Raw genomic sequence first — 24,907 nt, 5'->3', positions numbered from 1 at the left:
GTATGCAGAAGGAATGCTTTAAATAACTCATGAAAATGGCAAAGTAGAGTTTTAGATTTCAAAACATTTCAGTGAGAAGCAACCCAAATGAACAGCATCAAAATCATCATTCTCTAGGAGTATCTCCCCCATCCCCTGCCCCGATCTGTGGCAATATGCTTGGATACAACCCAAAGCAAATGGGACACATGTACTCCTGCGTTTTAAAGACTGCACCAATTATTATTTCTTTTTAAGTTGTAGTACTAAGTCAAGTGTCCTTTTACGGACTGGTAAAATGAACCTCTGAAGATAAAATTATCTTTACAAATAGTATGACAGTGGCAATACTTCCAAGATATTCAATGGTAAGACCCAATTTAATGACAAATTTTAATAGGAATCTCAGTAGTGCTAGAACTGTGTTCAACTAATTATTAATCTGTAAGACATTTTAGTTACTCAGCATGCTGAGTAACTAGAGATATTATTTATTTAAAGGTAGGTTAAAAAATGAAACAAATTATTGAGATCACAGGTTCACTGCTTTAGAGTAAATTGAGAAAATGGCTGTGGTCCAAAGTAGTATTGATTATCCAGCTTTTTCTAGGCGAGCTGATCGCAGAAAATGTGACTCCCAGATTCTGTCTGTCTTTATTACAGAATTAAGTGGATAAACCTGAGGCTCTATTACAAGTGAGATATCTATGAAGGAAAGTCAGAGCTAACTCATTCTGGGAAGGTAAGTGGAATGCTCACTTTCTGGAATAGCACTGTCTGAATTCACAGATGCTGTGGTACTGTTACAATTACTCAACTCCCTAGGTTATAGTGGCTCAAATTCTGCCACTGACATTTTAACCTGTGCCCCAACTGTTTTATTTGTCATTTTGCCACCTGTGCACTCAGACCAGAACAGAGGGGATGGCTAGAAGCCATAATATTGATGGCTGAGGTCAAAAAAGTCATGACATTCCATTGGGCTGCTAGTGGAAAGAGTTCCTATCTCTGAATTCTTCTCAAGGCAACAGCTATCATCTCAATGAAGAGTTTTAACGGCACCCTTAAAATATACACTTTCCTGCAATAGACTTATTTATGCTGCCAGTCACTGTCTCAATGAATGTGATCTCTTTTCACCTCTAAGTAGAATTTACTGCTTGAGAAGGCATATTTGTTATAATTCTTTGAACTTTGTGTATTTAAGCTTGTGATCTAATCAATAGATTATAGATGCTTAGATGAGATACCTGATCAGATTAGAGCAAAACAATTTCACTCTGATTCAATATTATATAATTTGTATCATCATTTTTTTAATAATATGTGGTGAATGGAGAAAAATATAAAGGGAGAGATGATTAGGAAGACCTTATTTTGACTTGTATCTTAAATCTTATGCATGATGCTTTAGAATATATATACCTCTAATATGAAAAAAGATCTTAGAGTCTGATCAAAATATGAAAACATTGGTTTCTCATATAAGACTATCTAGCAAAGTTGCCTCAGTTGTAACACATACAGTAAGCATAAGATAAGTGAAATTCATCCTCTACACTATCTTAAAGGCCTATACTAAAACCCAGTAATGAGAACTTCCTAGTAGCGATAAACATTACAAGTGCTCCTTTTTAGATATACTTTTATTTTTCTCCAGAAAAAAATAGAAAGGTATTTTGTAAACGAGGCAGTTGTGATGGAGGTCTTTATTACTTTGGATGGTCTTGAGCATAGTTCCTTACCTCACTATACCTCAACTTCCATTAACTATAATATAAAGCAAAGGAAACTGTTCAGTTGGTCTCTGAATTTCCTTTTAGCGTTGAAACCCTTGATTCAAAGACATTCTGAGTTTCCAAAATAGCGTCATACTGCAGAGAAAACAATAAGCATATTTAAGGTATTAAAATAATACTAATGTTTTCTCTCCTTGTGCTTGGCCACTGTCTCTGAGAGTGGATGCATGACATTCTGTATGTACATCATAGATAACTTTGAAATTGCTACTTCCTGTGACAGAAAATGGAATCTCTTAAGGCTATCTTTGAATCAAATCAAATTATTTATCCTTGGTAAATAAAAGCAAGCTTGGTATATAGATGCTTATTCTTTGTCAGAATTAGGTATCAGATTTGTCTTTGGTGAAAAGTCAGTGGTCTAGGAACTGATTCTGCATCCATAGGCTAAACTTATGGTTTTGTTTCAGTGATACTTTGTACCCTGAGTTACCACTGAGATTATTCTGTATTTATCAATATAATACTTATCAATATAATCATGCTGAGAATGTGCAAAGATTTCAACATAGACTAATTTCTATTTCACTGCATGATTTTTCCCTTTTTGCTAAAATTCTGTGAAGATTCTAAATTGTCTTTTCCTCCTACAGTAGAGTTAGCATGTGTTCATAGGGATAGAAAGGAGCCCATCCCTAACCCTCCCCTTCAAACCTAATAAATATCAGAGCCAAACTGAAGTTAGCTGAGGTTTAGTGATAGAGGGACTGACTGAGACAATCAGTTTGTGTTTGTTGTAAGAAGCAAGGCTAGTGTAATTCTCTGAATGGTATACTGGCTAGAAAATAAGTAGCTAGTTTTCTGGAAATTGCAAGCAGGTCTGCATTTGCAAAGCCTATAATGGGAAAGGGAATAAATAGATTTTTTAATAACACTCTTAATGACCATTTCTGCACAACACACCTAATACCATTAACTTAATCCAAGGAAGACTGATATTTCTACCTTAAGCAAGCTGTACATATTGGCAAAACTCTTCTTGGAGTTACGACACTTTTTGCCCCTTTTGAAAAAGGAAAGAAAAAAGCACCTAATAGCCATGCTCTAGGAGAATAAATCATGATCTGATTACGTAGTTTAGCTGGCAAATAAATTTGTGATTTTTCCAACATTTATAAAGCACATGTGTTGAAATGCTGAACTCCTGCCCCTGCTGAAACTGTTAGGGCCCTGTTGAGACACACAGATACAGAGAGAAAATATGTAGAATAATGAGAAGCATTTTCATGATATTTAGTAATATTTGCTCTCAGAATTCTATTAATTTAAGAGAATGACTTGCAACTGTTACTGTGTTAAGAAACTTGGCAAGCACTAGAGTATAATTATTTCTGCTATCACACTGACACACACAAAAGAAAGAAAACCATTCACGGAATGTGTGCATGTATTTATGGCTCTTCTTATTTATGTTATTGTGATTTACAGTTCCCAGAAATTTGCCTCCTTCCTTCCTCCATGATGGAGAAAGAAGTATACACACATGGCATTGCATTTCTGACAATTAGTATTCCTCAAAAGAGCTAGTTCTAAATAGGACATGCTAATTCCTAGGAAAGCTGTTAATGAAGTCTTAGCATCTGCCTTATGGATATCTGAAAGTTATAGCTTTTCCATGGCAGTATTCACTAGTGTTTGCCTGGTGGCTAAGCAGGACAGTTCTTCACTGTGTGAGATTGTCCAGAGCATTGCAGCCACTTCCCATCTCTAACTCCAGATCTACTAAATGCTAAGAATCATTGTGTCTTCATAATAAACACTTTTGATTAATCGCCATGGCACCCCACTCCAGTATTCTTGCCTGGAAAATCCCGTGGATGGAGGAGCCTGGAAGGCTGCAGTCCATGGGGTTGCTGAGGGTCAGACACAACTGAGTGACTTCCTTTCACTTTTCACTTTTATGCATTGGAGAGGGAAATGGCAACCCACTCCAATGTTCTTGCCTGGAGAATCCCAGGGATGGGGGAGCCTGGTGGGCTGCTGTCTATGGGGTCATACAGAGTTGGACATGACTGAAGCGACTTAGCAGCAGCAGCAAATAGATAACACTTTGAGAATGACCCTCAGGTTACCCTGGGATGATCTGAGGAAGGGCTGCTATCCTAAGCTTTCTCTTTTTTAATAGAAGTGTTGTCTTAGCAATAAAGAATCTGCCTGCAATTCAGGAGACATGGTTTTGATTCCTGGTTTGGGAAGATACCCTGGAGGAGGGCATAGCAACCCACTCCAGTATTCTTGCTTGGGAAATCCCAAGAGGAGCCTGGTGGGCTATAGTCCATGGGGGTCACAAGAATCGGACAATGACTTAGCAACTAAACCACCACCACCACCACATGTTTGATTTACAATGCTATATCAGTTTCAGCATATCGTGTACAGCATAGTGATTCAGTATTTTTTCAGATTATGTTCCATTTTAGGTTATTGCAAGATAATAGATACAACTCCCTGTGTTATATAGTATATCCTCATTGTTTATCTATTTTAGATGTAGTGGTTTGTATCTGTTAATCCCATACCCCTATGTCCCTCCCTTCTTTCCTCTCTGCTTTGGTGACCACACATTTGTTTTCTGTATCTGTGAGTATGTTTCTGTTTTGCATATATATTCACTTGTGTTATTTTTTAGAGTCCATATATAAATGATATCATATAGTATTTGGCTTTCTTTGCCTGACTTATTTCATTAAGCATAATATCTCTAGGTACATCCGTGGTGCTTCAAATGGCAATATTTCATTCCTTTTTATGACTGAGTAAAATACCATTGCCTCTAATAATTATGTAGAATGTGGAAAACTCAGAATGCCTCCTCTCCCTAGGGCCTTATGCAATATGCCTTATATTTTTTAAAGTAATCGCTCTTTGCCTGATGGGATGTAACTAAGTTAAAGAAAAGTAAAACAAAAATAATACTATCTTCACTGGCCTTGCTGGCTGAATCATAGTACCTTGCTATGCCCAAAGGACTTCTCTGAGAAGGGTAAGATTGAAGAGTAGTCCCAGAACATCTAATCATCAGGACACAGGTATGTATTGTCCTGAGGACAAGGAAAGGCTAATGTGATCACTCCATTCCACAAGGATTTTTTGGAAACTGAGTCAATTAACTTAGCCAGAAGTTAATAAGGAAGTTTACTAAGGGACACATGGAGATAGGAATCAGTGTAAGCCCAACTCAGTTCAGCAAACTGAACTGATAACTAGCAAAATGTTAGGGTTTTTTTCCTGGAAGATAACCAATGATTTAATTCTGCTTCTCCGTTTTTCCACTGCTTTTTGAAATTTGGGATATTTTTTTAAGGAAAAAAATGATTCAGATAATCTTACTTTTTTTTTTTTTTTTTAAAGGCAGAATGCCACATGCAGCACATCAGTTAGATGTGTCTGGAGTCTTGAAAGTTTGATCACTATGCATTCCTCATACAAATGGACCTTGAGAGTTTGTTTGAAGGTTCTAGCAGCAGAGGGCAGCTATTTGTATATCCTCAACTGAAAAATGGTCCTCTGTTGGGGAAGATCATCCTCTTTGACTGTGTGTGCACCTTCAGGAGGAACACACACAGAGAGGTGAGGGAAAAAGGGGATGCTCACCTAGTCAGCCAAACCAGCCCTGATGCTCAGTGAGGTGACAGCCGTTGCAGCCAGATTACCCTCGTATCCGATAGTCTCTTAACTTGATATGACCGCAACATAGTGACAAGTAGGCAAAAGTCTTAACAAAGATGACTAAAACTAAAATAAAATCAATCCACCTGAATGCTAAAGTGAGGTCAGATTCTTTCACTGAATGTAATACTCATAAAAGGATAGAAATGTGAAGGCTGTTATCATCATCTAGTTGACTACATACCTCACAGATAAGGAAACTTGTGGCAGAGAAAATGATATGAATTCACTGAACTATTTTAAACTTTTCTTGGGCACACAAAATGACAAATTTGACAGCCCACCTTGAACATACTTGCTATTGAATTCTCTCCAGTGGGATGGAGGCAGAAATGATATACATCACTTCCAGACCTAACCATGATATATCACGTGCCATCTTTTGCTCTCTCTTCTTCATAGTCTGGATAGCTGGAATGGAAGAGCTCCTCCATTTTAGTAACAAACTGAAGAACACTGGATTTGTTATTAACCAGCTCTTATTGCATTAAGCCTTTGGGATTCATGGGGGTTAGCATTGCCTAGCTTATCTTAATAAATAAACTACCAAGTAGCTTGCTTATGCTTACTCAGGTAGTAAACTTTTTGCCACTGCTGGCAATAGTAACCAAGTGTCCCCAGTTATTGATCTCTATAGATATTTGTATCGACCTAAGCCTAGTCTAAGTTTTTGTGTTTTCCCTTATCTCACTGTGGTGAACTCACTCCATTCAGATTTTCAGGAATCCATTGTTACATATATATGTACATTAATGCATAGGGAAAAGTCTGTAAATATTGGTAGGGAAAGAAATGAGACAGACTGAGGGAGAAGGATGAGGGAGGCAAGGGAAAGAGAGATGCTACAACATTACCAACTGTATTATTTAAATGTTTTCATAATAAAATATATCATGTACTATAATACAATTAAAATTTACAAAGAGAGAGCAATTAAACAACTCCCAGGTCAGTAAACTACTTATGCCATGACTCTGTTCTGTCTTTCAGTATCTATTGAAATCCTACCAACCCTTCAGGGTTTATTCAAATGCTTTGCCCTCTTTGGATGCTTTTCCTAATCCTTTCCAAATGGAACACTTACAGTGGTTGCTTATTCACACAGTGCCCTGGTCTTTGTTTTGTATTTTAGTTACATGGGGATGTATTCTATTTCTTTTATTAGCTGAAACTTTTCTTAGAAGTAGGAATTATCCTTCTCTTCATGTAACTTGTCAGAAAAATTACAGCAAGACAAAAATCAGGGGGGTTTTGGAATGACAGAGTGAATAGGTTGGCAAATCCTGTCCCCAAAAAGCAATGACAAACTGGAAAAAAATTGCTAAAAACAACTATTTCAGGACTCTAGGCCTACAACAGATTGAGAAGCATTATTCAAGAAAAGCTGCTGAACTTCAGATAATCATCATAGGAATCTGCAGTGTTATAACCTAGAGTGCTTCTTATTCCTCAGCCACCACCACCATCTCTAGCTCGACACCATGATAATTTTAACAGGATTGACAGATCTATGAAAACCAGCGACTTGACTGCTAGAGAAAGTTGATATCACGTAGACCTAAGTATGGTAAGCATCAAGCTCCAGAAACAGCCCGAGTGCCCATTAGATAAATGAACAAACATGAGGAGGTATATCCATGTATGTAATGGAATACTTTCACCAGTAAAATGGAATGACCTATTGACATATGTAGCAGCATATCCAGACCTCTAATTATATTATGTAAAAAAAAAAAAAGTGTGCAAAAACAAAACACTCTGTGGCTTCATTTACATAAAATTCTAAGAAAGGCAAACTGGTCTGTCCTGACCTAAAGCAGTTCAGTAGAGATGGGGCTGGAGAAAGGGAATGAAGAGATTCCAAGGGGTATGAGGCAATTTTGTCCACTATTTTGTGATGATTTCATAGAAATATACATTTGCCAAAACTTAAGATGTTGTACATTTGAAATATATGTGACATTGTATGTAAAGTATAATAATAGATGATTAAAGGGCTGTAATCTTATTGCCAGTTTGTTCACTGCAGATGGGAATAGCATGATGTAAAGCAATCCAAGCCTGTACCCTGAGACTGGGAAACTGGTGAAGCAGCCATAAGCCTTATCCTCTTACTGCTCTGCTGCTGCTGCTACTGCTAAGTCGCTTCAGTCGTGTCCAACTCTGTGCGACCCCATAGACGGCAGCCCACCAGGCTCCCCCGTCCCTGTGATTCTCCAGGCAAGAACACTGGAGTGGGTTGCCATTTCCCTCTCCAATGCATGAAAGTGAAAAGTGAAAGTGAAGTCTCTCAGTTGTGCCCAACTCTCAGTGACCCCATGGACTGGCGCCTTCCAGGCTCTTCCATCCATGGGATTTTCCAGGCAAGAGTACTAGAATGCGGTACCATTACCTTCCACCCCTAGTCCTCCATAAGAGCAGTTTAGGGTGTCTCTAAAGGTAAACATTTCATTGTCATAGACCCACTTTAGGTAATAACAGAAGTAATGACAAAGGAGTGGGTTATCTGGTCCTGTTAGGGGCATTAAGAGTATTTTAATAAGTGGGGTGGAGTGATGTTGCCTACAAGGGGGCAGGGTCTTAGTTGTAGGAGTTAGTAAGTGGCTTAAGAACAAATTGATAAGAGGCAACAGACCAGATGTACCATAAAAGTGGAGGGGAGATTTGATGGAGGGGTATGTTTGTAACTTTAGGAGAAGGGTGGTAAGGGTTTGGGCCCAAACAGCCTGCAGGGCTAACTCCCAAAGTGGCCAACATTATCCCTGGAAGCCCAATTGCCTTTGAAGGGATGCCAACAGATGGACTTCTAGCAGGCATTGTGTGACTGTCACCTGCCCTAGTGGGTCCATGGAGAGAAACATGGAAGGAAACATGGAAGATGAAGGCCTGAATATCTAGAGGGATTGGATATTATACAGTATTTCCTTTTCAAGGGCCAGCTATTTTTTTTTTTTTTTGGTTGTCCCTCTAGAATATTGTAGAGGAAACATTGTGGGCCCGGATGGGGCTCAGGAAAAGAGCATGAAATAGGAGAGAACGAAACAGGGCACAACTTTTGAAAGAATGACATAGCCTAAGGGCATACCATAAACCAATTAAAATCAGATGGGTCCAAGATGACAAATCAAATTCAACCAAACCTTGATCCCTAATCTGCAAGCTAAATGACACACCCAGAAGTGCCAGGACAGTTCCAAGGCACTGTCAAAGGAGTGGGTGGTTCCCCAATGGTTGGGATGATCCTCTCACTCATTAGCATGTGAAATCACCCAGCTCAAAAAAACTAGCCACACCACATTCCATGCCTACTGCACTCTCCTCTGTGATGGCCCACACTCTGTGGAGTATGCTTCTCTCTGAATCTGAACAAATACACCTCTTACCTATCCTTGTGTCTCTAACTGAATTTTTGAAATAAGCCTGAGCTTCATTAGGTCCTGAAGCCAGGCACCATGGGTTTTGGCCAGGCTCAAGTCCCAGGAGACAGGAGCTGAAGGACGGGGGAAAAACCAATGTGGAAAATGTGCCGAGGAATCCCCTTCATAACCTGCCAGAATATCTGCTAAATCCCTGACCTGTGCTCACAGTTTTCATTGGCCTGATCCTTGGCACAAAGAAAATTAAGGACAGAAGAACCCCCACCTGCTTGGGTAACAGCTACTGAGGCCCAGCAGATAGTGGAGCCTTTGGGACACACTGAGGAGTAGCCCCTGCCAGAGTCCCTCAGTTGCACTGACTGACACTTGCCTGTTCATGGGGGGTTCAAGGAAACAAGGAACCAGAGATTGTAAAGGAATTAAGATTTCCTTAGCCATATGTCCTTCCAACCATAAGAACGAGGACATCCTACCTTAACCGGAGGTCTTCTGGAATCTGAGACTGAGCCGCATGAGCCTTCTGCTGAGTTTGTTTTTCGCTGTCCCAGTTTCCAGTATGCTGGGCTTCTTGTCACTTCCCCTGCACTAGGTTTTCTTTGAGTTCAGCTTCCACCACGAGAGCTTTCGCTGACTTGGGCTCTTGCTGTGCTTGGCCTCCTCCTTGCAGGGGCCTAGCCGAGGTTGTTTCAGCCAGGTTAAACTGAGTCACAGCACCATAGATGTCAGGGGAGTTTGTAATTTCCTTGGTTCTGTCTCAATACAACAAAAAATTGAAGCAGCAGACCAGTGTTACAGCTCTCAGACAGACCAGTGTTACAGCTCAGTTTTATTTAGAAAGTAAAGGAAAATATATCCTCGAGGCATGAGAGCATGTTGACCCAAAAGACATGAAGAGAAGAGAGGCCCTCCAGCCCAATTTTGGCCCCCTTTTTTGCATGTTTTTTTCCTCCTCCCCCTGAGCCTACCCTGTGTAAGCTGGGCTAGCCAGGAGGGCTGTTTCTTTTACCTGAGGTTCTCACTCTGGTCCTCAGACCTTCCTTTGTTCTATTTTCATAGGCTTTTCGTTTCCTTGTCTTTTTGCCACTGCCATTCTGGACTTCTTTTTTCTATTCTAACTGCCTAACATTTTCATATAGTTTAAATCTTTGCAGAAGGTTCTTTGAAGCTCTGACAGCCCAAACCAGCTGTGTTTGCCAGTGAGAGTGGAAATAGAAACAATATTTACGAGAAAAACTCAAATCAGACTTGAAAGGGGAAAAAAAATATCAATTGGCAGCAATGGAAAGAAAAGTATTGGCTAACCTAGAACAGTTTTTCGGAGAAGGCAATGGCACCCCACTCCAGTACTCTTGCCTGGAGAATCCCATGGATGGAGGAGCCTGGTGCGCTGCAGTCCATGGGGTCGAGAAGAGTCAGACACAACTGAGCAACTTCACTTTCACTTTTCACTTTCATGCATTGGAGAGGGAAATGGCAACCCACTCCGGTGTTCTTGCCTGGAGAATCCTAGGGACGGTGGAGCCTGGTGGGCTGCTGTCTATGGGGTCGCACAGAGTCAGACACGACTGAAGTGACTTAGCAGTAGCAGCAGAACAGTTTTTAAACTCTAAAAAAGAGGCCCAGGGAGGAAGGCCTCCCCTTGCTCTTGAATTGAGGCATCAATAATGGTGTCATCTTTTCTTCTGTGGCATAGTGGTAAGCGCTTAAGCCCTGAAGTCAAATGACACTGATCTCAACTTCTGAGTCCTCCTCTTATTATGGGTGATTTTCTTTCTATGTCATGGTTTTCTCATCTTTAAAATAGAAGTAATATAATGTCTACTCTATAGTGGGATTGTTATACAATCTAAAAATAATATATGTAAATTCCATTTCACAGTGCCAGACTTTATGTAAGTGACATGTGGACACTCAACAAGTGATAACTGTTATTATTTATTATTTTTAAACTTAGCACAGAACCAAGAGAAAAAGATCCTCCTGGCAGGAGGAATATACCAACTGCATTTGGCAGTTCTTTTTAATCACACAGGACCTGCTGATATTTACCCCTCAGCTTCCAGCTGTTTCCTTCTGTTATACCTGATGCAGTATAAGAAAATTTCTCTGCAGGTTTCTTCAGAGGCAGCCAGCACTTAGGTTATGAATCTTTGCTTGAGTTGAGTGAGAAATGATTTTCTTCCTTTCATGCCTAGAAGGACACATTGCTCTCTCAAACAACAGAGAAGAATTTAGCCAACTTTCAGACCTTGATTAACTGATTTAATTAATTTTTCCTTCATAAATTAATAATAAACTTTACACCAGTATAGTTATTCTCTCAATTGTGTTTCTCTAGCCCTTTATAAATATTTTTGTCATGGTAATTATCACAGTGTGTTATGGATATTAGCTTATGCTGCTAGTAGTATATCCGTAGCTGAATTTTGAGTTTCTCAAGGCCCAGAAATATTTTTTTCCTCTGTAAGTTCATAGCATATAACACAGTGACTGCACATAATTGAAATTCTATAAATGTTTGTGGAGTGGACTATCAGAAATCTCAACTATACTAAATCAAACCAGTGTATTTCTCCTTCAGAATATTAGAAGTATCTAAAAATTTCCAGTTTTATGTCTGAAGCACTATGACAAACATTTGGCTCCAATGGCTTCCCTTAATTAAATAAAACAGAATTAATTAAGTTGGAAAATGACTTACTTAGTTTGACTTTAGACTTGAAAGAGTATCTATGCTTCCTTGAGGAAGTGTAAGCTGAGTTAGGATGACAGAAATGATAGAATACTATACAGTTAAATAGTTTGTCAGATGTGTGTATGTGGAGGGGATATAAATCCCCCAAAGTTAGTTTGAAGAAACTGAAGAACTGACAACAATAATTAATTTATCCCTAGAAAGTCATGTATTATTCCCAAATAAACCAGGCTCTATTCAGGTGCAATTTTGTCAAGCATGTATCTGATTAGATAGCAACACATCTGAGGATCTCACAAAAATTAGTTGTGTATATTTTAATGAGGTATGTCTTCTTAAGTGTTCCTTTCAATCGGAACTTCATAAAACAAAAGAGGTTTATCTAAAGAAGGCCTGAATCTATCCACCGGGATCCTGTAATAAATTGATAGTTAACTTTAGTGTAACTAATTTAGTAAGGAGTCTGAATTTGTTAGGTGTACAGGAATGAAATTATTTTATCCCTCTAATAAGAGCTACTAGTTGTATTCAGTCAAAGCCTCTTCTCCAGCTGATGGAATATTCCCTTAACTCATCCATTTTTTTTTTTTCTTTTTATGTTTCTTTCAATTAGTAGAAGACCCTCATTTTATATCTTTAAGACTCTGTTATGTTCATTGTAATACTTTATTAAAAGACATTTGCAATTTAGGACCTTTCTCTTCTGTACCCCCGTCTCCTCATCAGCGCAAGTCAAATGTGAGCGTTTGGTTCTTGGCGCATGGGTGAAATGCTGGGTTCGCCTTCACCTTCTCTCCCCTGCATGCTCTGCTTGGAGTAGGAGAGCAGAATGAGAGACTTAGAAGGCAGTGCCTCCTTCGATATGATTCCCTGTGTCAGATGCTATTGGAAAACTACTCTTCCACATAAAGGTTGAAGAAGCTAAAATCGTTCCTAAGTAGGTGGGTAGCTGTAGTATCAGAGTGATCCAGGTCTGCCTAATGAGATAAAAATGTGTTGTGGAGCTTCTGAGAACAGTTTTTTTTTTTTTTTTTTTTTAATGAAAGTAATAGACTTGGATGTTCTTTCTCACCCCCTGACTTCTTCCTTTCTTAAATGTGCACTGGATGCCTGAGGTTGAGACAGACACCTTGCAGCCATGAGGGAAAGGCTGAGAGAATTTCAGAATTGTTGTGATACAGAATCAAGGCCAGCAGCAACTTCCCATCTGATGATATCTTATTATATGAGAAATAATAGGTCTCTGTTAAGGCCACTGAGAAGTAGGCTTTGCATTATTTGCAGCCAAACACATTTCTAACAAATACACTGCCCTTGGATATGTTGCAGTTACTTCCTTGACTGGCCATAACTCTGTCCTGCCTGTCTTCTGTCTTTGGATAGAAAGGGTGGCTTGGCCAATTAGCCCTACACTTGCCTTTCTGAGTATTTTAGCAATGCTCCTGAATTTTGGTGGCTTCTTGAGATGGGATGTCCATAACTGCCGGCCAGTTTCCAGCTGGTAACATCATGCCTCATGCCTGTATTGCCTGTGCTATTCTCTCTAGTGCTGAATTCAGTTTAGACTAAAAGTGAGTACTTGAGCCATCCCAATAACTTGAAAGCACTTTTGCACAACTTTCAAGCTCTTTTTGAACTGCCTTCCAGATACAATATTGGGTGTATTTTTATTCCCCACCAGGAGCTATAACTCATTGAGAATTCAAAAAAAATAACCAAGATGTCCAGAAATTCTAGTCATCAACATGAATAAGTTTAATATTCTTCATAAGAAATCTAAAGAAAGTAGCAGGGACTTCTTTTGAATTTGGAAAAGTTTTATTTCCTCTGTTATATAAAACAAGTGCTGATCATAAAGTCTAAATTTTATCCAGGCCATTCAACTGTTTGCTTAGAAGACATTTAAGCAAATGTCTTATTTATTGTGAATAAATGTTTGACTCATCTTCTGAGATGCTGGATTTGTTGCTGTAATCATATGGGAATAATTGTTTTTATTCTTTTATTTTTCCCTTTAGCAATGTGAATAACTACTTGTGAATTTTTCTGTTTTCTCTTACTCTTTTAAGGCAGAACTCACTTACACTAGCAACATACTTTGTGGTAGTTTTTTTTTTCCTCTCGAAGATTTGAATGCAAGTACATCAAAGGGATGAGTCTTGAGTGTGGTTTGCTGACAGCAAAGTCAATGACAAAGCAGATGTTTCTGGTGTCACACACACTTTGATTTGTGAGTCATAATGGCTTTCCAAATTTGTATTTTGGTTCATCTAGTCTAGACAGCTAGACCATCTCACTCACTCATAGAACTGGCTATGAGTTATATGGCTCCTATATTTGCCCACTTTGTTTCTGCTTTCTGAAATCTTACTCTAATATCTTCATTTCTTCCTCTAAGGATTTTAGTTTCATTACTCTGAGTAGGAGTGATACTGTTAGTTTCTCTAGTCTTTTCTTCAAATCATCTATGATGGTAGGAAAGCATCCCATGCAAGTTTTTAAAGGGGACCTTAAAGGTGGGAGGCAGTGCTTGATGGGACGATTGGGTGCCACTAAAGTGGATTTTAATTTCTTCCTTATTTTGCCCAAATCAAATGATGATTGGAGTAAGAGACAAATAAATGTTGAGTCTGATCTCTCTAATTCGTATACATAGAATACAAAGAAAAAACCTGACAAGGCAACACTGTAAAGCAAATCTCTAAGAAGAAGCCACTTGCTGAACATGAGGGACCAGAGAATTTAATCTTACCTGAAAACCTATAGAAGCAGAATAATTGAACCTCTCCCCTGCTTGGTTCATCTACTTTCCCTTTCTGCTTTCCATAGCCTTCTCTTGGCCTTGACTTGGCCTATGGTTATTTTCTAAGGTGAGCACTGAAGAATTGAGTCTATAACACGAATTGCTCAATAATGTCAGACACACAATCTGACACATGCCTATTTAAAACTATAGGTATTTACAAAAGCATGAAAAAAATTCAGTAGAGGTTAATGAGATGAGGTTTTAACCTCAGAGTGTGTCACATTCTCTGAAAGAGATATGTCTGGTGAATGCTCCACATGGTTTATTTCTTTGACTTCACCTTCTTTTCATTTTGACTTGCTCCTGCCTGCTGCTGCTGCTGCTGCTAAGTCGCTTCAATCATGTCTGACTCTGTGTAATCCCATAGACGGCAGCCCACCAGGCTCCCCGGTCCTTGGAATTCTCTAGGCAAGAACACTGGAGTGGGTAGCCATTGCTTTCTCCCTCCTGCCTGATAAATATCAACAATTCCCTACAGATGCCTTCAGTTTTACTGTTCTGTTGAGACATTAGCAAAGCAGCTGTATAATGGACCAAAGTCAGGGAGACAGTAATAATGTTCACCTGATAGTGTTTTTCATGTTGACAGTACCACTGGGCTTCTATCAATATTTTTTTCCTATCTATCATGCATTGTTAAAATAATAGGAGTCTACTTTCAAATGCTTAAATTATTCCAAGGATTGATTTCTATTCTATCTGGGAGAAAACAGAAATCTATTCAAGTGATTGTTGACAAGAGTTGAAATCTAACTACTGTGTAGTCCCTTTAACACTGTGTATTTAGCAATATATGTTTTATTCTAACTTAAGATTCCCTGGTGGCTCAGCTGGTAAAGAATCTGCCTGCAATGTGGTTCAATCCCTGGGTTGGGAAGATCCCCTGGAGAAGGGAATGACTACCCAATTCAGTATTCTGGGCTGGAGAATTCCATGGACTATAGTCCATGGAGTCGCAGAGTTGGATATGACTGAGTGACTTTCTGAACTGAAGTCAGAACTGAACTCACTCAGTTCAGTTCAGTTCAGTTCAGTCACTCAGTTGTGTCCTACTCTTTGTGACCTCATGGACTGCAGCACGCCAGGCTTCCCTGTCCATCACCAACTCCTGGAGCTTACTCAAACTCATGTCCATCAAGTCAGTGATGCCATCCAACTTTCTCATCCTCTGTCATCCCCTTCTCCTCCCACCTTCAATCTTTCCCAGCATTAGGGTCTTTTCAAATGAGTCAGTTCTTCACATCAGGTGGCCAAAGTATTGGAGTTTCAGTGAATATTCAGTTCCAATGAATATTCAGGACTGATTTCCTTTAGATGGACTGGTTGGATATACTTAAAGTCCATGGGACTCTCAAGAGTCTTCTCCAATACCACAGTTCAAAAGCATCACCAATTCTTCAGTGCTCAGCTTTCTTTATAGTCCAACTCTCATATCCATACACAACTACTGGAAAAAACATAGCTTCAACTGGATGGACTTCTGTTGGTAAAGTAATGTCTCTGCTTTTTAATATGCTGTCTAGGTTGGTCATAGCTTTTCTTCCCAGGAGCAAGTGTCTTAATTTCATGGCTGCAGTCATCATCTGCAGTGATTTTGGAGCCCCCCAAATAAAGTCTCTGACTGTTTGCATTGTTTTCCCATCTATAATGCCATGAAGTAATGGGACTGGATGCCATGATCTTAGTCTTCTGAATAGTGAGTTTTAAGCTAACTTTTTCACTCTCCTCTTTCACTTTCATCAAGAGGCTCTTTAGTTCTTATTCACTTTCTGCCATAAGGGTGGTGTCACTCATTTAGCTCAAATACAGACAGAAAAGGAGGCAGCAACTGCTGGTGTTTGTGCTTTGAGAGAGACTGTGAAAGCTCATCCCTGACTCATTATCCTTCCTCTCCCAATCATCAAGTTGTCTGAAGTCCCACCAGGATTTGTTCCTTTGGTTCCGTTTATCTCAGTGTTTTTTAAGAGTTTCTGATTAAAATGCAACTGCTCTTGGGAGGATTAGATATTAAATTTTTAGTATTAGATACCTTAGCAAGGCCTTGAGAGGTTGAGACTTAACCTTATCATGTGAGATTGAGGGTAAACAGCAGAGAAGTGGTGGGAACAGAAGTTTGAAGGTGCTGCTTTCATTCATGTTTTGAAGGTTCTACTTTCAAATTTTGACACCTCACAGAATTGTTGAGAGCTCATCAGCTTCATAGTATCTTTACACAATGTAATATATTTACAGTCCAAAAATAATCCATATGTGAATTCTTTGACTAATTCATATATTTCCATTTAATTCAATTCTCTAAATATATATTAGGTTTCTTCTATGTGCCAATGAGTGTGCCATGTTCTGAGAAGATAAGATAAGGGATACAAGTGTCCAGACTTCAAGAAAATCACACATAGAAGAGACATTCGAAAAGCCTAATATTAACATACAAAGCAGACTGAAGTAAATGCCAAATAGAAATAATGACAGAAAGCAATGGGAAGGGGAGGAAGCTGCGTATTTTGTTTGACAGATCAGAAAGACACCCACAGAAGTGATGGCATTTGATTTCAGCTCTGACTGATTAGTAGTTAGAGAATGAGGGGAAGGACATTCCAGGCTGAGATAACTGCATGGAGGTAAGAATTGAAGGTTTAAAAGTCTATGGTTTCTTGACAGTAATCTTTTATTTGATATGACTTCAGTTCTGGGTATGAGGAAAGATGTAGTGGGAGAGATCATTCATTCACTCAGCAGTTTTTGGTTGTTTTTAATCAATATTTGTAAGGTATTTGACCATGAAATAACATTATATATCTGCTGCTGCTGCTGCTAAGTCGCTTCAGTCGTGTCTGACTCTGTGCAACCCCATAGACAGCAGCCCACCAGGCTCCTCTGTCCCTGGGATTCTCCAGGCAAGAATACTGGAATGGATTGCCATTTCCTTCTCCAATGCCTGAAAGTGAAAAGTGAAAGTGAAGTTGCTCAGTCGTGTCCGACTCTTAGGGACCCCATGGACTGGAGCCTACCAGGCTCCTCCGTCCATGGGATTTTCCAGGCAAGAGTACTGGAGTGGGGTGCCATTGCCTTCTCCAATTATATATATATATATATATTCACACATAGATCATCATTTGTGTGTATCTGTGTCTATCACAAATGATGGTCTTCTTTCCTTACAACTTTATATACCAAAGCAATTATTTCTGTTCATCTTCTGAGCTTCTAGAAGTAGAAAAGACAGAAAAATGAGTAGAGGGTCAACGGTGACCTAGAACGGGCTCATGACTGCGGCCCTGTGTACTCCAGAGAGAAAAGTCTGGAACATAGTTGAATCAATGGCCTACAGAACTTCCCTACCCTCTCTGAGGGGAGTCTCAGAGAAGTTCTATGGAAATGCATACCAAAGTAGGTGTTCAAGCCACCACTGCTCCAGTCAGTTAATAAACCTATAGTTTATTAACTATATTGGGCTCAATGCTGGGGATAGAATGGTAAATAGAGACTAGAGTCATGATAGGGGCCACTGCTGCTGCTAAGTCGCTTCAGTCATGTCCGACTCTGTGAGACCCCATAGACGGCAGCCCACCAGGCACCGCCATCCCTGGGATTCTCCAGGCAAGAACACTGGAGTGGGTTGCCATTTCCTTCTCCAATGCATGAAAATGAAAAGTGAAAGTGAAGTCACTTAGTTGTGTCCGACTCTTTGCGACCCCATGGACTGCAGCCTACCACGCTCCTCTGTCCATGGGATTTTGCAGGCAAGAGTACTGGAGTAGGGTGCCATTGCCTTCTCCGCATGACAGGGGCAAATATATGCAAACTGAGATACTCTACAAGCCCAAAGAGTGTTTCTTTCTGCTTACAGAGGCTTGGGAACACTTTCTAGGAATGCTGATAGGCAAACTGAGTTTTGAAGGACAAATTAGTTTTCTCACAGCCAAGAAGAAGGGGGAGAACATTGTGTATACCCTCATCACAGCTGCATACCTGCAAAAGCAGACATTGTATGACTTATTTGAGGAACTGCAAGTATTTCAGGACAGCTGATGTTTATAGAAAATAGAGAGGTATGAAGACACAAATAAGGATAAGGGTTATATATGACATGCAAAGGGATCTAAATTTTATTGTATAGAAAATAAGCTTCATTAGGTGGTTTTAAGTAAGGTATTTATGTGAGCAGTTAACTTTTAGAAAACACTCACTGACGGTCTTGCAGAAGATGAGTTGAAGAAATCACTTTAAGGAGATGAGTATGAGTCTGCCTGAGCCAATGGAATGTCAAAAGAATTTTAAAAGGGTCAGATTCAAGAAACATTTGAGAGGTAGAATACAGGGAACTAAGGACCAAGCAGATGGTGTGGGTGGGGAAAGTTTGAAGAGTAGAGAGTAGTTTAGAATGACTCATCTTTTTAACTTAAAAGCCTAGAAAATCAACTTCTAGATATTCCTCTGAACTTACATTTTTCTAAGAGGACTTGTGTATAGTTTAGATTTTTGCTGCTCCTTCTCATCTTGAATCCCACCTTCTAGTTTTGCATCTCTCTACTTCCTCACAAAGAGGTAGAAAAACTTAAGTCCTTAGTCTATTGTATGCCCATTTGAGTAGTGCCAGATAAGTTTATATTAAATGTGCACATATTCGGTATATGTCATTTACAGTCCCTGAGGGAAACAGCGAGACAATTCAGTAGGTCAGCAGAGGGATTTTAAACAAAGGAACTAATTACAAAAGTCTTGTATGATCAAAGTAAACATCGACAGCAGCAGGAAAGCACCACTGCCCCTGGAAGGCTGAAGAAACAAGGGGAAAGGGTCCAGTCCACTTGGAGGACTATGATGGGGAACCGCCCTGCAAAGAGATACACACCGCATTTGGTGATGGCACAAGGTAGGACGTTAAGCCACTGCCGATGAAGCCACCAAAAGCAAAGAGAGGGACGAAGAAACATCCTGGATATCCCCTTTGTTTCAGCTTCTCACATCCTACCAGGGCCTCCTTCTGAACCTACCTGGAAGCCGATTGAGAAGGAAGCTGAGAAATGTAGTTTGCAGGAATCAGCCTCCTGTACAAAGCTAAGAGGGCGAGGTCAAGGGATATATCTCAAAGCAAATAGATAAATGGCATATACTCACATGTGTTCATTTACCATTAGATATAGAAATACATTTCACATGTAAAAATAGACTTATAGATGGTATGATATCAGATATAGATGATATGTTATTATTTTCTGTATACTGTCAGGAATTTCCAGACAAGTGTAACTATTTTAGTCATATTTCTTTGTGTTTGCCTTCTGCATAAATTCAGAACAAAATTTCAAATATTTTATACTGTGATCCCTGTGAGTAGTTATCTCACTTTCTTCGTAATTTAATCCAGTTTTTATTCACATAGTCCTCTTAGTCTAAATGGTCGCATGGACTCATTTACTGCACTATGTAAGTGCTGATGGACTAACGTTCTCTTTCTTTACTTACACCCCTGAGCACCCAACAGAGGACTCTGCATCAGTTCAGTTCAGTCGCTCAGTCATGTCAACTCTGCGACCCCAAGGAACTTTTCTCTGTGCATGGGGGTATTGAAAAAATACTGTTCCCTAATGAATTCATATAAGTAGAGTGCAAGGTGGCAGTTTATTTCTTGTTTCCATTTGCTTTTCTTTACACAGCAGTTCTCAGTAACCTTAGAAATGTACTCAACATGAAGGGTTTCACCACTCGGTTAATTTGTGGCAAGATGAATATATTTTTCCTTCATCAAGCTACATCTACTTTAAAGTAGGTTTATTCATGTTGCTGTTAATTGCAGAACTCCTGGTAATCTGCCAAGGATAATGACGTTTGCCACTTTTGATCAGTGCTCTGCCACAGAAAAGTTGTTCAGACCCTTGCTGAGAAAAGGAAAAAAACTTATTAAATGAATTACACTGCATTTGCTATATGTCAACTAGCAAACTGAGCTGAGATTGGAGAGTGTGATAATGTCATGATTCATCTTTTAACTCAAAAATAAAGAAACATTCAAGTACATCATGACTGGGAAGTTCTTCTTTACCTATGTATTTTTTCCTCAGTGTTCTAGCAGCTCATCTTAAACCAACTATGAGCTTAGCTGAATATAGCCTATGCCTTTTATTTCCATTTGAACTTTAAGGGTAATAGTTAAATCCAAAGTCACAGATTCATAAAGGAGGCAACTTAGAGGAGTGAAGCAGGCTATGGGAAACAGAACAACACATGTGCCTCTAAACAAAGCAACTGCTTCTCAGCATCATGCCACACTTAAGCAACAAAGTACACCTGCTGTATACCTGGCCCTGTTCTAAATACTGGGAATATAGCAGTGAACAGACAAAAGTCCATGCTCTGTTGCAGTTTTATCTTTTAGTAGTGAGAGGCAGATAATAAATAAGTGAATACATAATAAGCTAAATAATGATAAGTGCTGAGGAATTGAGCAAAGCAGATTAAAGCTATATCAGATGCTATGGAAGGGAATTTTGCAGGGAGAGTGGAAAGCGAATTATGTGTAGCCATCAAGCCATGTGGATATTTGGAAGGAAATAATATATATTTCAAGCAGAGAGAATAGGGAGTTCAAAGGGCCTAAGACAATTATTCTCAGGTGTTTTTCTGGACATTGGAATCACTCATGCCTCTTCAAAAATCACTGATATCTGGTTGCTACTCCTAGACTTTCTGATTTAATTAGCTTGAGGTTCACCTTGAGTCTGAGTTTCAGGATCCCCCCAGATAACTCCAATGTGCAATAAGAATCCCTGCCCTAAAGAATCCCTGCCCTAAGAATCCCTGCCCTAAAGCATCAGCCAGTGATTTCACATAGAATGATAAGATTAGCATGAACTTTTCAAGGTCTTAGCAATGTAAGTTCTTTAAACTAGGTCTTTTCATTTTTTTCTGTATAAACCTTGCAAGTCAATGAAACTATCTATGAACCAATTTAGCCTATGGGCTACTAGTATGGAATTTCTGACTTGACAGAAATTGAATCTGTCTATTCAGAATCTATTCATAGATATTGAATCTATGAATCTGCATTCATAGATTGCCCAAAAGATAAGAATATTCCTTGTATGTCAAGGTGAGGCACAAAAATATAGCAGCTTTATTTTATTTATTTATGGTTGTGCTGGGTCTTCATTGCTACCACAGGCTTTTTCTAACTGCAGTGAGTGGGTGCTACTCTCTAGCTGTGGTGTGGGGGCTTCTAATTTCAGTGGCTTCTCTTGTGGAGCACGGGCTCTAGGTCCGTGGGCTTCAGTAGTTATAGCACTCAGGCTCAGTAGTTTGGAGTATGGGCTTAGTTGCCCTGCAGCAGCATGTGTAATCTTCTCAGACCAGGGATCAACCCCGTGTCCCCTGCATTGGCAGGTGTATTCTTAACCACTGGACTACTAGGGAAGTCCATAGTAGCTTTAAAAGGGACAGATATGGATATGAAGGAAGACCTAGTCTATAGTCCCTACAGCCCTGAATTAACAATGGCGCAATGCCGCTTGACCTTGCCCTGAGGCTGTGTCTCTGCCCTTTGCTACCTCTGCTCCATCTTCTCAACTCAGTATGACTTGGGTCTCAAACAGGAATTTGCTTTTGGCTGTTTGACTTTTTGTATCTTTGGTGTCATTGACAAAATTGACCTCATTGCATTCAGTTGCATAATTGGTAGTATCAACCGTTTATACCTTACGAGAAAAACCAAATTATAAAAGAGCAATGTCCAGTAGAATCTCATTTTGAGTAATATGTTCATGTAGATATCTTAATAGATACAACAGTCTAAAAAGATATTCCAAATGTATTTGTCTCTGAAAAGTAGGATTTATGAGTGGTTGAACTTTATTGCTATCAATACTGATTGATTTTTAAAATGAGTTTGTTACTTTTAGCATCCAGAACATTTTCACATATTCAATTCAGTTCAGTTCATTTGCTCAGTTGTGTCTGACTGCATGGATTGCAGCGACCCCATGGACTTCAGCACGCCAGGTCTCCCTGTCCATCACCAACTCCCGGAGTTTACTCAAACTCATATCCATTGAGTCGGTGATGCCATCCAACCATCTCATCCTCTGCCATCCCCTTCTCCTCCCACCTTCAAACTTTCCCAGCATCAGGGTCTTTTCAAATGAGTCACTTCTTCGCACCATGTGGCCAAAGTATTGGAGTTTCCATAATGGGCGCTCCTAAATAGAAAAGAATTGTGTCCTAGTCATTTTATTTAGATCTAGATTTATAAATAGAATGACAGAGAGAGAGAGAAGGAGGGAGAAACCTGACACTTGACACATCATAGGTGCCAGATAAATACATATAAAAATGAATGAAAGGAATAAAGAGACATAAGTGTTAAGCACAAACTTTTTGTTTGTATTTAAGTGCATTGTAAGTATAAGCATGTGCCAGAGTTCAGTGAAAATTTTCTCCGTTTTAACTTATTTTCAAAGCAAGCAACTCTCCTAGATACCAAAATGGGGGAAGAGATAATAAGGGGGTATGTGGTAGAGATGTTCCAGGACATGGACATTCTCAATAGTTTCTCCATTTTTTCCCAAGATTCAAGTTTGTGCTGACTTTCTAAAATACCTACTGCTTTTGTCCAAGTGGACTGCTCACCAACATTTACTTTAGCTTATTCTAAATTATAGCTCTAACAAAGTGATAGCATTGAAAAACATAACCTGGCCTATTTTTGCATAATTTAAAGATGTATTACTTTTTAAAATGTGAATTTACTATTTATATACTGTCTATTGGGGAAGAGGGGATTTAGGTGGCAGATTTATATATTGTGATGATCACTGGCTATAAGAAATGGCATTGTCTTTTAACCATATCAGCCTTACCTGGATAGAAAAGAAGCTGTAGACAAGACTTGTTTGTTCAGTGCAGAATCTCAGATTGTTCAAGCCAGGGATGTCCTTAGACTTTTCCTTGCCCAGTGATTCACAAACTTATCTTAGCAATAGGACACTTTTCTTTTTTTTTTTGGTCCCACAAAAAGAATCTTATTATAGTGTCACTGCATAAAACATATAAATGCAGCATGATTTTAGTTAAACTAGAGGTCTGAGACTTCTTGTTTCTTGAGGTAACCTGAAGGACTATCTTAGAACCCTAGGGCTCCTCGGAGCAGTTTTAATAACCACTCAGCTAGTCTAAGCCCCACATTCTACAGATATTGAAGCTGAGCCCCAGAAAGGCTATGACTCATATTATACTGTCAAGTTAATGTGCAGAAAAACCACCTCTTGAACGTTTAATAGTGATGATGAGTGGATTCTTAATGGCCTTATCCAGTTTGTGGATTAGTCTTGCCATCTGTTTCATCTATTCTTCTCTAAGGCTGTCTGCCCTGTGGCTATTTCACACTCATTAATAGCTCCATCAGCAGTCTAGTAAAAGGAAAAGAAGATGGAAAACTCAAATCCCTTATTAGTTCTTATCTAGAGGAGGAAAGATTGAAACTAATGAACATGGCAGGATTATATGTCAGCTCTGGCTGGCCCAGGGATGCTGTCAACCCTGTTCCTGGTCTGTTTCTACACTTCTTTCTATAGGCATTTGTTTTCCCGCATCCCAGTATTAGCCAGACTTGCCTGCAGACCAAACATGAAACAGGAAACTTTCATGCCCAAAGCAAAGACTAAATTCGGTATCAAACACAGCATTGCTTAAATTGAGACTGAGTGATAACTGGCACCAGACTCCACTTTGGTTCTTTATCTTGTTTATAAATTTTGATAATTTCAGTATCCTGCTGTCCAGGTCCTCTCTCTGAATTGTGGTGCAATTGGTCTTTCTACTGAAGTTTCTTTAGGAACTTGGTTTTGGGCTCCTATCACAATTTGGTCTCCATTATCAACTTCTGGGCTCTCTGGGACTCAGCTGTTACTTTAAAGGAATGGCCTCTGGGTTCTGGGCTTAGCTCCCTACCCTAGAGCATGATTACCCACTGCCCCTGCCATGAGCCCAGTGAGAACTCAGTGGTTCCTCATCTAAAGAGTTCCTACTTTGCCGCTAAAAATTAGCAGCAAAAAGGAGTTCCTACTTTGCTGCTTACAGCTGCAGGCTTACAAGATGAAACCAGTAGCTCCACCCACCTACTATCAGTTTTGTGAGCTGAAAATGGCAACCTCAAGTGTGAGTAGGCTACACTACCTACTAGAGACTATCACTGCTTTAAATATAGGTCTACATCAGGAGACACAAACTGGAAAGGGAAGAGAAGCTTAATGAAACTAAGTATCAGCTGCATACAAAGCATTCTCCTAGACACTTTTCCACGTTTTATTCCTTGAGTCCACTCTTTCTTTCCTTCACTTAAATTCATTTGTTTAAACATATATGCATTCAGATATACAATACATATTACATATATAATGAAATGGAGCCAAAGCAAAAACAATACCCAGTTGTGGATGTGACTGGTGATAGAAGCAAAATCCAATGCTGTAAAGAGCAATATTGCATAGGAACCTAGCACGTAAGGTCCATGAGTCGAGGCAAATTGGAAGTGGTCAAACAGGAGATGGCAAGAGTGAACATCAACATTTTGGGAATCAGTGAACTA

General features: G+C 39.4%; 1 long non-coding RNA gene across 1 annotated transcript in view; it reads left to right on the top strand.

The window, feature by feature from the left end:
• The window catches only part of LOC133252597 (uncharacterized), a 468,796-nt gene that overhangs the window by 157,089 nt on the left and 286,800 nt on the right, over positions 1–24,907 (top strand). Inside the window, exon 2 of the long non-coding RNA XR_009737989.1 lies at positions 643–721. This is a non-coding gene — a long non-coding RNA (uncharacterized LOC133252597). The remainder of the gene's footprint in view (positions 1–642; positions 722–24,907) is intronic.

Source organism: Bos javanicus, chromosome 8, assembly GCF_032452875.1.
Source record: "Bos javanicus breed banteng chromosome 8, ARS-OSU_banteng_1.0, whole genome shotgun sequence".
NCBI lineage: Eukaryota > Metazoa > Chordata > Mammalia > Artiodactyla > Bovidae > Bos > Bos javanicus.
Note: the sequence above shows the minus strand (reverse complement) of the source record. Positions and strands in the feature narration are given on the sequence as shown.